This window comes from Macrotis lagotis, chromosome 5 (genome assembly GCF_037893015.1).
Source record: "Macrotis lagotis isolate mMagLag1 chromosome 5, bilby.v1.9.chrom.fasta, whole genome shotgun sequence".
Classification (NCBI taxonomy): domain Eukaryota; kingdom Metazoa; phylum Chordata; class Mammalia; order Peramelemorphia; family Peramelidae; genus Macrotis; species Macrotis lagotis.
The window spans coordinates 100783948-100796254 of record NC_133662.1 but is presented as its reverse complement, the minus strand read 5'-3'; positions in this window follow the sequence as shown (position 1 = coordinate 100796254).

Below are 12307 nucleotides of genomic sequence, written 5' to 3'. Positions count from 1 at the left end.
TTATAACTAAGGACATTCTTCTATGCTAAGCACTACAAATATTATCCTATTTTATCCTTACAGCAACCCAGAGAGGTTGATGTTAATATTATCTCCATTTAACAATTGAAACAGAAAGAGGTTAAGAATTCTTTGGGTTGAATAGTTACTAAGTGTCTTAAACTGTATTTTAACTAATGTCTTCCTGACTCCTGATCCATGTTTCTATTTATTGTACTACCTAACTGACTCAATAGAATAGAAGAAAAATTATTCATTAGAAAAATTGTGGCAAATGGACTCAGAGTTTGGAAAGAGTTACTTTATGTGATTCTACACTAAATATAATGTCAGGTATAGTACAGGATTGAGAAAATTATGATTTTTTCATCAGCAATAAGATTTTACATTTTTATTTTGTTTTATATTTAAAATTTGCATTATGAATTTGTACTATTTTGAAAGTACTTCAAAACAATTATCCAACTGAAGACATGAATAAAAGAACTTTGTTTTTTTTTTACCATGAATAAAGGAACTTTTAAAATTATAAGTTACCATGGGTTGTGATGAAAAAATATTTTCTGTTTTGAAAAATAAAAATTATGGGTTTTTTTCAGGGATCTAAGATAAAATTTTATCTAAAGCTGTTAAAATGATTTGGAAGAAGGATTATACCAAGGAATATCCACCTTTTGAGATAACATTTACCTCTTTAAGATAATGTGGTATCAGTGTACTAGGATTAAACTCCAGAAGGCTTCACAAGGGTGATTCAGTCAGAACAAAAGTTGCAGATGCAATGCAAGAGGCAATAAAAAATAAAGTACTTGAGGAGAAAGAAAAAACAAAACTTATGTTTTCTTGGAAATAAATAGGATCTCAGCTATGTCACAACCCAAGAAAGTAACAATGAAAACATGAAAAGGCCTTGTCAAAACTTCCACCTCTTGTGTTTCCATGACTCAAAAGAATAACAAAACAAATGCTGAATATCACAGAATAAGGAATTGTTAACAAAATTAAAAACTTTTCCTTACCTGCTAGAATATGTTGAAAAATTGCAGAGTCCTATGAAAACTTATGGAATGCAGATAGTAGAACTATATTGTTCACACACAACGAAATTTCCTAGGGTATTGTTCTTTTGCTTGTTTATTTTTTAATTCTATATGATGATGATTCTTCTTTTCTGATATCATTCACATAATACATTTTAAGCAAATAAGCAATGAAGGCTAAGATAGTGCATGTGTTATTTTATACTCCTATGGATTTTTGAGTTTATGTCTAGAAGAATAGAGCTGAAGTGAAGGGAATTTTCCTTCTTCATTAGAAGTCACTAAATTAGTGAATCATCAGATTGGTAATGTTTCTCCTTCGTTTTCTTTTTCCAAAGAAGATCACAACATCGGGGAGGTGATGCCATGACAAGCATATGAATTAGATTTGTGTGAGGAAGTGTTATGCTAAGTCATTAGTCTCATTTTCTCCTCCAGAGTCATCTTAGTCCAATAGTTAGATATTAATCAGTATTACTGGAGATGGCCATGGATGGGAGGCAATTAAGGTTAAGGGACTTGCCTAAGGTCACACAGTTAGTAAGAGTCAAGTTTCTGAGGTTGGATTCAAACTACTATCCTCCTGACTCCAAGGCCAGGGCTCTCTTCCCCTGCATCACCTAGCTGCCCTACATATAGGAACCAGGAAAAGAAAAGGAAAGAATATTATTTTTTGAAATCAAAAGATCTTGACAGAAAACCTGATTATATTATAACCTACATATGACCCTTAACAATTGAGTGAAATTCTTTGCATTTCCTCATCTGTGAAATGACAGATTGGAAGAGGTTACTTCTAAAAAAGTATTTTCCTGATCAGTATCTACTATGACTATAACTTGAACTTCTTGAGGTCCTGTGAACAGAAATAAATAAAAATCAAATGCAACTACAGATGAGGAAAAGGAAATTCATACAAATTGAATTCCATCCTATATCTTCTTTTCAAGTCCATTCAATTTACATTATCCCAAATTTATTCTTTTAGTAAGCCACTAGAAAATTTTGAAATGAATCACCTGAGTGAAAATAACAAAAGCAAATTTCTAACATTACATGACACATCACAGTAACTCATTTCTGAACTAGAAAAAAAAAACTATAGTAAAAGAAGTAAAATGGTCATTGTAATAACTAGCAACTTGAGTTGCTATTCTTAACTCTCTTGAAAACTCATTGTGGGCCGGAACTGTCTTTTGTCTCTTTTTGTATCCCAGGCACTTAATACTTAATAAATACTTGTTGGAAAGAATTGAATTAAAGATTTTTTCCTAAATGGAATTTTTTTATTGACTCCCTTGGTTATGTAACTCATCCTCTCATATTATTTTTACTAATATTGACTGTTTTATATAGAACTATTATATTTTATATATAACTTTATAGTTGATATATAAGATATTATCCTCTTCCATAGATTCATAAACATTTTATACTAGGGATTCCTTTGGCAGTATAGTGAAATCTGCATCCTTTTTTTAATATTTTTGAAGCATAAAATAAAAATGTAAACCAAAAAGCAAGGAAAAATTAGTAAAAAAAAAAAGTAACCCCCTCAAAACTATTTACAAGAAAGTTTATTATACTTCAATAAACAAATAAATTCTACATATAATTAGTTCAATTCATATATTTTCAAATAAAGCTAGGAATGTTTGAAAAAAATATAGTTGTTGATGCTATAGAAAAATGTTCTTTCAGAGAGTGTTCATTGGTCCCAGTGTTAAACATTAGTGATCCTGGTGGGCAATCATTCTGATCCAATATTACATTTTACATACTGCACTGTAATATTGACACTGCTTACAAATAAAGAAGAATTCAAAACTTTAAGGATCTATAATTTGACTTTTGTATACCCTTTCCCCACAGCTCAGTAGATAATTTACAAGACTCTCAAGGGTTGAAAAAAAATTAATCATCTGTTAAGTAACTTCCAGGTGTATAGTATTTCTGAATTTATCAAGATTGGTCCTAAAATACCACCCCCACACACACACACATACACATGCCCACAATCTATCACCAAATGTCAAACCTGAAGTCTTTTAAATAAACTTAATAGTGAAAAATATAGGGTCAGCTAGGTGGTGCAGTGGATAGAGAACTGGCCTTGGAGTCAGGAGTACCTGAGTTCAAATCCGGCCTCAGACATTTAATAATTACCTAGCTGTGTGGCCTTGGGCAAGCCACTTAATCCCACTGCCTTGCAAAATCTAAAAAAAAAATAGTGAAACATATGATTAGTTATCAATTTTACCTAGACCATAAGTCTCTGAACTCTAAAAATACACTACTAATCTTATAGTTCAGCTACATATCACTTCTTGTATTGCATGCCTCAAGACTTCTACTCCAATCCACTTTGTCCACTTCTGTCAAAATAATAGCCCTAAAGCATAAGATTGACTAAGTTACTTCCCTGCATAATAAATTCCAATGGTTTCTATTGTCTTTAAGAACAAACACATATGTGGAACTCGGCTCAAAGAGCAATAAAATTGTTCATAGCCTTTGACTCAGCAATTCCAATTCTAGGGCTATATCCAGAAGAAATTATAAAAAAGGGAAACATTCTAATGTCACAAAATATTCATGGCAGCTCTTTTGGTACTGGCAAAGAATTGGAAATTGAAGGGATGCCTATCAATTGGGGAATAGCAGAACAAGTTATGGTACAGGAATACTGTGGAATACTATGTTCTATGTTCTATGAAACCATATATGGTCGAATTCTAAAGAAGTGTGGAATGACTCATAGGATCTGACGCTGAGCAAAGGGAGTAGAGTCAAGGGTACAATGTATACATAAGCTAGATAATTTTGAGATAAACAACCTTAATGGAAGCAACTCCTATTAGCAGTTCAGACAGCTATGGACAATGTTAGACCATCTATGGACAATGATATCACAATGCAAAGGAAGAAAAACAAAATTAAACATAACATACAAAAACCTCAAAATAACAACCCTTCAGAATCTGGTGAAAGCTTTATAAATATTATTTCTTATGCTCACAGTCCTGGAGTCATGAGAGACTGAGTTCAAATCTTGCACCAGACATTTAATAATAACCTAGCTGTACAGCCTCGAGCAAGTCACTTAACCCCATTGTCCATCAAAAAACAACCCAAAAAGTAAAACAAAAAATTATTTATATGTATCTCTTTCCCTTAATTATAATTCTTCATACTAAAAATAACTAATCTGTAAACATTTATATAAAAAAGGGCATATGCAATGCAAAACTGACTTCAATACTGAGGGGAGAGGGGTGGGAAGGGAGGATGAAAGGAAAATGTTTTAATTAGTATTTTATTTGTTTTCCAATTATTTACAATAGTAGTTTCTACCCACCATTTTCTATAAGGTTTTGAATTTTGCAATCTTTGTCCACCCTTCCCTTCCCATTCCCCCCCCACACACACAGACAAGGCAGTCTAGTAATTTTTAAATTGTTTCCAATTTAGACATTGATCAAAATTGAATGTGTTGGAAGAGAATTCATATACTTGAGAAGAAAATAAAATATTAGAGATAGCAAAAGGATGTAGTACATAAAACATTTTTTCAAATAAAAAATTTGAATATAAGACTTTGATCTGCATTTAAACTCCACATTTCTTTATCTGGTTACAGATGGTATTCCCTATCACAAGCATTTGAAAATTGTCCATGATTATTGCATTAATGAAATGAACAAGTCTAAAAAACTTGATCATCACCCCCATGTTGTCATTAAGGTGTACAATGTTCTTCTTGTTCTGCTCATCTCAGTCACCATCAGTTCATGCAAGTCTTTCCAGGCTTCTCTGAATTCCTACACCTCTTGGTTTCTAATAGAAGAATAGTGTTCCTTAACATACATATATGACAATTTGTTCAGTCATTCACCAAGTGATGAACATTCACTTGATTTCCAATACTTTGATATCATAAACAGGAATGCTATGAATATTTTTGTACACATGATGTTTTTACCCTTTTTCATAATCGCGTCAGGGTGTAGACCCAGTAGTGGTATTGCTGTATCAAAAGATATGCAAATTTTTATTGCCCTTTAGGAGTAATTCCAAATTGTTCTCCAGAAAGTCTGAATGAGTTCACAACTCCACCAAGAGTGCATTATTGTCCCAGATTTCCCACATTCCTTCCAACACTGATCATTGTCCTTTCTGGTCACATTGGTTAGTCTGAGAGGTATGAGAAAGTACCTCAGAAATGCTTTAAATTGAATTTTCTAATAAATAGTGATTTAGAGCAATTTTTCATATGACTATGGATTGCTTTGATTTCCTCAGGTGTAAATTACCTTTGTATATCATTTGACCATTTGTCAATTGGGGAATGCCTTGCTTTTAAAAAAATTTGACTCAGTTCTCTGTATATTTTAGAAATGAGTCCTTTGTCAGAAATACTAGTTGTAAAAATGTTTTCCCAATTTATTACATTTCTTTTGATCTTGTTGACAGTGGTTTTGTTTGTGCAAAAGCTTTTTAACTTAATTTAATCAAAACTATCTAATTTGTTTTTAATGATGATCGATCTTCATCTCTTCCTTGGTCATAAACTGTTTCCCTTTCAATTGATCTGACAGGAAAACTATTCCTTCTTCTAGCTTATAATATGGTCTTTTTATATCTAAATCCTGTATTCATTTTGATCTTGTCTTGGTAAAGGGTGTGGCATGTTGGTCTAATCCAAGTTTCTGCCATACTAACTTCCAATTTTCCCAACAGTTTTTAAGGTAGAGAGAGAGTTTTTATCCCAATGGCTTGACTCTTTGAGTTTACCAAACAGCAGGTTACTATAATAATTTCCTGCTGTCCCTTTTGTACCGAATCTATTCCACTGATCCACTACACTGTTTCTTAGCCAATACCAGACAGTTTTGATGACTGAAACTTTATAGAATAATTTTACATCCGGTAAGGCTAAGCCACCTTCTTCTTCACTTTTTTTCATTAAATCTCTGGATATTCTTGACTTTTTCCTCCATATTAATTTATTTACAATATCTTCTAGTTCATTAAAGTAACTTTTGGGATGTTTGATTGGGAATGCAAAAATAAGTAGATTAATTTATATAGAATTGCCATTTTTATTCTATCAACTTGGCCTATTCATGAGCAATTGATATTTGCCCAGTTATTTAAATCTAGTTTTATTTATGTGAAGAGTGTTTTACAGTTGTTTTCATAGAGTTTCTGAGTCTGCCTTGGAAGGTATACTTTCAAATTTTTTATTTTGTCTGAAATTACTTTAAATGAATTTTCACTTTCTATCTGTTGGTACTCTATCTTGCTATTGTTATATAGAGATACTGAGGATTTATGAAGGTTTATTTTGTATTCTGCAACTTTGCTAAAGTTGCTAAATTTTTCCAGCAGTTTTTTAGGTTATTTTTTAGGATTCTATTGATATACCATCAAATCATCTGCAAAGAGTGACAGTTTTGTTTCTTCCTTCGCAATTCTAATTCTTTCAATTTCTCTTCTCTTTTTGCTGAAGCTAACATTTTTAATACAATATTGAATAGTAGTGATAAAGGTCATTCTTGTTTCACTTCTGATCTTATTGGGAATTCCTCTAACTCATACCCATTGTATACTACACTTGTTAATGGTTTCAGATATATATATACTGCTAATCATTCTAAGGAAGATTTCATTCATTTGTATGCTCTCTAGTATGTTCATTAGGAAAGGCAGTTTCATTTTCTCAAAGGATTTTTCAACATCTATTGAAATAATCATGATTTCTGTAAGATTTGTTATTGATATAGCCAATTATACTAAGAGTTTTTCTAATATTAAATGAATCCTGCATTCCTGGAATAAATCCTACTTGGTCATAGTGTATTATCCTTGTGATAACTCACTGAAATTGCTTTGCCAAAATTTTATTTAATATTTTTGCATCCATATTCATTAGGGAAATTGATCTATAATTTTCTTTCTCTGTTTTCACTCTTCCTGGTTTAGGTATTACTCCCATATTGGTTTCATAGAAGAAGTTAGGCAACTTTCCATCTTGACCTATTTTTTAAAAAAAATTTATATAGAATTGCAAATATTTGTTCCTTAAATGTTTGATTGAATTCACTTGTGAATCCATCTGGCACTGAAGATTTTTTCTTAGGGAGTTCAATGAGAGCTTGTTGAATCTCTTTTTCTGAGAAATGGTTGTTTTAGGTATTTAATTTCCTCTTCATTTAACCTTGGCAACTTATATTTTTGTAAATATTCATGCATTTCACTTAGAATATCAAATTTGGTGGTACATAGTTGCCAAATAATTCTGAATTATTTCTTTAATTTCCTCCTCATTGGTATTGAATTCACCTTTTTCATTTATGAGACTAGTAATTTTATTTTATTCGTAATTTTTAAAAATCAAATTAACCAAAGGTTTATCAATTTTATTTTTTGTTTAGCCAATTCTTGGTTTTATTAATAAGTTAAATAGATTTCTTGCTTTGGATTTCATTACTTTCTCCTTTAATTTTTAGGATTTCTAATTTGTTGTTTAATTGGTGTTGCTGGTTTCTTCTTTCTCTAATTTTTTTAGTTGCATGCTTAGTTCACTGATTTCCTCTTTCTCTATTGTATTCATGTAAAAAGTTAAAGCTAGAGTATATCCCCTAATAACTGTCTTGGTTGTATTCCATAAGTATATTGTCTTGTTATTGTCTAGGATGAAATCAGTAATTTTCTCTATAATTTGTTGTTTGATCCTCTCATTCTTTAAAATTATACTATTTAGTGTCCAATTCATCTTAGGTCTTTCTCTCCATGACCCTTTATTGCATGTGATTTTAATTACATTATGATCTGAGAAGGAAATTTTCACTGTTTCTGCTTTTCTGCATTTGATATGATGATGAGATTTTTATAAGTCCTAGAGCTTAGTCAATTTTTGTGTAAGTGCCATGTTCTGAAGGGGAAAAAAGTATATTCCTATCCATTCCCTTTCAATTTTCTCCAAAAGTCTATCATGTCTATGTTTTCTAACATTCTATTTACCTCCTTAACTTATTTCTTGTTTATTTTATGGTTTGATTTACCTAAATCTGAGAGAGGGAGGTTGAGGTCTCCCACCACTAGACTTTTTGCTGTCTATGTCTTCTTGTAACTCCTTCAAATTCTCCTCTAAGAATTTTGATGTTATACCACTTGGTGCATACATAAGTTAAATGTTTTGAAATTGCTTCATTGTCTATTGTACCTTTTAAGAGGATATAGTTTCCTTCCTTATCTCTTTTAATGAAATATATTTTTGCAGCTGCTTTTTAAGAGATAATATTGCTACCCCTGCCTTTTTCACTTTGACTGAAGCAAAATATATTCTGCTCCAGCTTTTTACCTTTACTCAATATGTATCTCTCTACTTCAAATGAATTTCTTCTAAGCTGTATATTGTAGGATTCTGGTTTTTAAACCATTCTGCTATTCATTTTTGTTTTATGAGATAGTTCATCCCATTCACATTCAAAGCTATACTTACCAACTCTTTATTGCCCTCCATGCCATCTTCCTTCTGCTTGTATTTCTCTCCATTTTTTTACTTTATCCATATTCCCCAGTATTTTACTTCAGAATACCACCTAATTCTATGTGTTTTCCCCCTTATAGTGACCTCCTCCCCTATCTTTCCCATTTCCCTTTGTCCCTTCTTCCTTGAATTCCTTCTGCTAATTCACCCTTTCCTCTATCCTCCCCTTTTCCCCTTTTAATATTTGAAAGGTCAATGAGTTTCTTAGGTTAACTGAGTGCATGTATGTTAATCCTTCCTTGAGTCAAATCTGATGAGAGTATGATTCTGGTGGCTTTCACTTCCTCCCTTCTTCCCCTCTACTGCAATAAGTCCTTTTTACTTCTTCATGTAATGTGATTTAACCCAGACAATCTCCTCCATCCTTTCATCTCTTTACAATCCCTCCCCCTTTTTAAGGAGATATTGTTTTTAATTCCTTCTTCATCACAGACAAGTCATAAGTGTCCATTGCTTCTGACTAAGTATATTCTCTTTAATAGAGTTACAATTCTCAAGACTTATGAGAACCTTTCTCCTAGGGAGGAGAAAGCCAATTTCATCTTATTGGGCAGTATTTTTTTTCTTTTCTCTTTTTTTTACCTTTTCATATAACTCTTGAGTCTCCTTTTTGAAGCCCATATTTTCTATTTAGTTCTGGACTTTTCATCAGGAAAATTTAAAAGTCTCCTATTTCATTAAATGTCCATCTTTTCCCCTAGAAGAGAAGAATTAGTTTTTTATGATAGTGAATTCTTGACTGCATTCCAAGCTCCCTTGCTCTATGGAATATCATATTTTCTTAATGTTGATTCATTCAGTTCCTATGTAAACTTTACTGGGGTTCCTTGGTATCTAAAATATTTCTTTCTGGCTGCTTGCTGTATTTTCTTTTATCTGATAGTTCTGAAATTTGACCACAATATTCCTTGATGTTTTCATTTGGGGATACCTTTCAGGAGGGGATTAATGTATTCTATCAACAACAATTTTGTCCTCTAGTTCCATGATATCAGGGCAATTTTTCATCACTAAATCCTGAAATATTGAGATTCAGGCTTTCTTTCTCTTCAATGTGTTAAAAAAACCCATTGATTCTTAAGTTGTCTCTTCTGGATCTTTTCTCTGGGTCAGTAGTTTTGCTGATTAGGTATTTTATGTTTCCTATTTTTTTTAATTTTTTTGGTTTTGTTTAACCAATTCTTATTGTCTCATGATGTCATTAGTTTCCACAGATTCCATTCTTTTTTTTAGCATAGACCCAGCTTTGGAATTGCTGAGCCAAAGGGTATGAACAGATTTATTGCATTTTGGGCATAGTTCCATATTGCTCTCCCAGATGGTTGGATCAGTTCACATAAAGAATTGTTCTTCATTTAACTTTTGCAACTCCTTTATTTAATGTTCAATTGTATTTTTGAAGGAGCTTTCTATTTGCCCAATTGTGGTTTTGAGAAAATTATTTTCTTGTTGTGAGTCATCAGTTTTCTCTTGTAAGGTGTTAGCTTTCTCTTGGGTTTCGTTTCCCAAATTTTCCAATTGGTTTTTAAACTCCTTCCTGATTTCCTCTAAGAAGTCTTTCTGGCCTTGAGACCAATTCATATTCTCCTCAGAAGGTCTAGCTCTCTCTGAGTTAGTGTCTTTGTTTTTGAGGTAGTTTTTTATGGACCCCCCCCCTTCAATGACCTTTCTTAATTTTCCTAAGATCTTGTGTTGGGGGAGATGCTGGTTCACACACCTTTGGTTTTTGAAAACTCTTGAGGCCTTGCTGACTGGGTTTTGTAATTCTAAGTGAGCTGGCCACTAGGGGATGCTAGAGGCTTTCTCTAGAGTGTCTGGAAACTTGATTTGCTTCCTAGGCCTATGGGTGGGTGGGGGGGAGAAGCAGAGTCAGAATTATCCTTGAACAATATGGGCCAAGCCCTCAGGCTATGTAGTTAATCTTATTCACTCAGTACAAAGACAGATATGCTGCCCACACCTGAGCCTGGGGCCTGGGTGAGGGGGTGGAAGGTTGTTACTGTGCTTGTTCTGGGAAAAGTCCCTCTATCTCACAGGGTTGGGGGGAGGTGGGGGGGGGGTTCAACTGGAAACACAGGCCTCTGCTAAAATTATTGGCCTGAAGCCCTGGTCTTCCAAGCTAGCTGAGCTGATGGGATTGATGTCTTGCCATGCTGGAGCTCTCTTGACTGCTGGGCTGGAACTCTCTCTTCAAGCTTGCTGGAGTTCTCCTTCCTGATTACAAAACCAAAAGCTTCCATGGCTGTTCTGAGGTTAGTTCAGATATTATCCCACTGCCCCTGCACTGGCTCTCTGTTCTCTGTCCCCAAGTCACCTGTGTTCCCCTGATACAGACCTTGTTGGTAGATATCCTCCTTTGACTTTCTCTGGATTTGTGGATTTGAATTCTGTTAAGAGGCTCCTTTCATATTAGTTCTGAGTGAAAGACAGGAGAACTTAGCACAGTGCCTAACTTCTCTCCCCCATCTTTGCCAGAAGTCCTGGGTAATTTTGTAACTTTAAAATATACAAGTGCAAATGGATGATAATAAATGAATGAGTAAAGAAATAAATTAATTAATAAAGAAATAAATAAATAGAAATTAAAAAATAAAAAATTCAAATTCATAAACCTCTTTTTGACCTTTAATATCCTTATCATTGGTTCCAACCTACTTTTTTAGTCTGTTATTCAGTTTTCTTCCTGCAACCTATATTCGAAAACAGTTGACTTTTAGGGTACTCTCCATGTATGGTATTCCATCTTTCATCTCTGAGATGATGGAAGAGGTTATCAAAAGTTTGTCCCCAAGGGCGGCTAGGTGGCTCAGTGATAGAGTACTGGCCCTGGAGTCAAGAGTACCTGAATTCAAGTCCTGCTTCAGACAGTTAATAATTGCCTAGCCATGTGGCCTTGGGCAAGCCACTTAACCCCATTGCCTTGCAAAAACAAACAAACAAACAAACAAAAGTATGCCCCAATGCACAGAATTTGTAGAACCTTGAGGAATAAAGAAATATTAGCACATATCCCTTTTTTTAAACAAAAACAATTATTTATGTGAACTGATCCAACCATTCTCAAGGGCAGTATGGAATTATGCCCAAAATACATTCAGTCTGTATATTCCCTTTGACCCAGCAATTCCAATTCTAGGTCTGTATGCAGAAAAATCATAAAAAGTAGGAAAAGTCCCGTATGTTCTAAATTATTAATATCAGCTCTTTTTGTAGTGGCAAAGATTTAGAAACTGAGGGGATGCCTATCAGTTGGGGAGTCATTATACATTCCGCAATAGTCAAACTCTAGAGAAGCATGGAAAAGATTATAGGATCTGATGCTGATAAAAGGGAACAGAACAAAAAGAACAATGTTCACATTAACAACAGCATTGTGAGATCATCCACCCTGATGGATAGAACTGCTCTCAAGGTCAGAGAGCTAGGACCACCATATTAGACTGACTATGGATAATGCTAGCAACATCCAGAGGAAGAAAACAAAACAAAACAAAAACAAAAATAAACCCAAAAAACCCCTTCAAAATGTGATGAACACTACATCCACTTAAAAAAAAAATTCTCTCATGTATTTCTTTCCCTTAATTCTAATTCTTCATTCCAAAAATGACTAATATATAAACATGTTTAACACAACCTTGCATGTACAACATTAAACTGACTTCACCACTGAGGGGATGGGGGTAGAAAGGGAAGGTAGAAGGAAATTTTG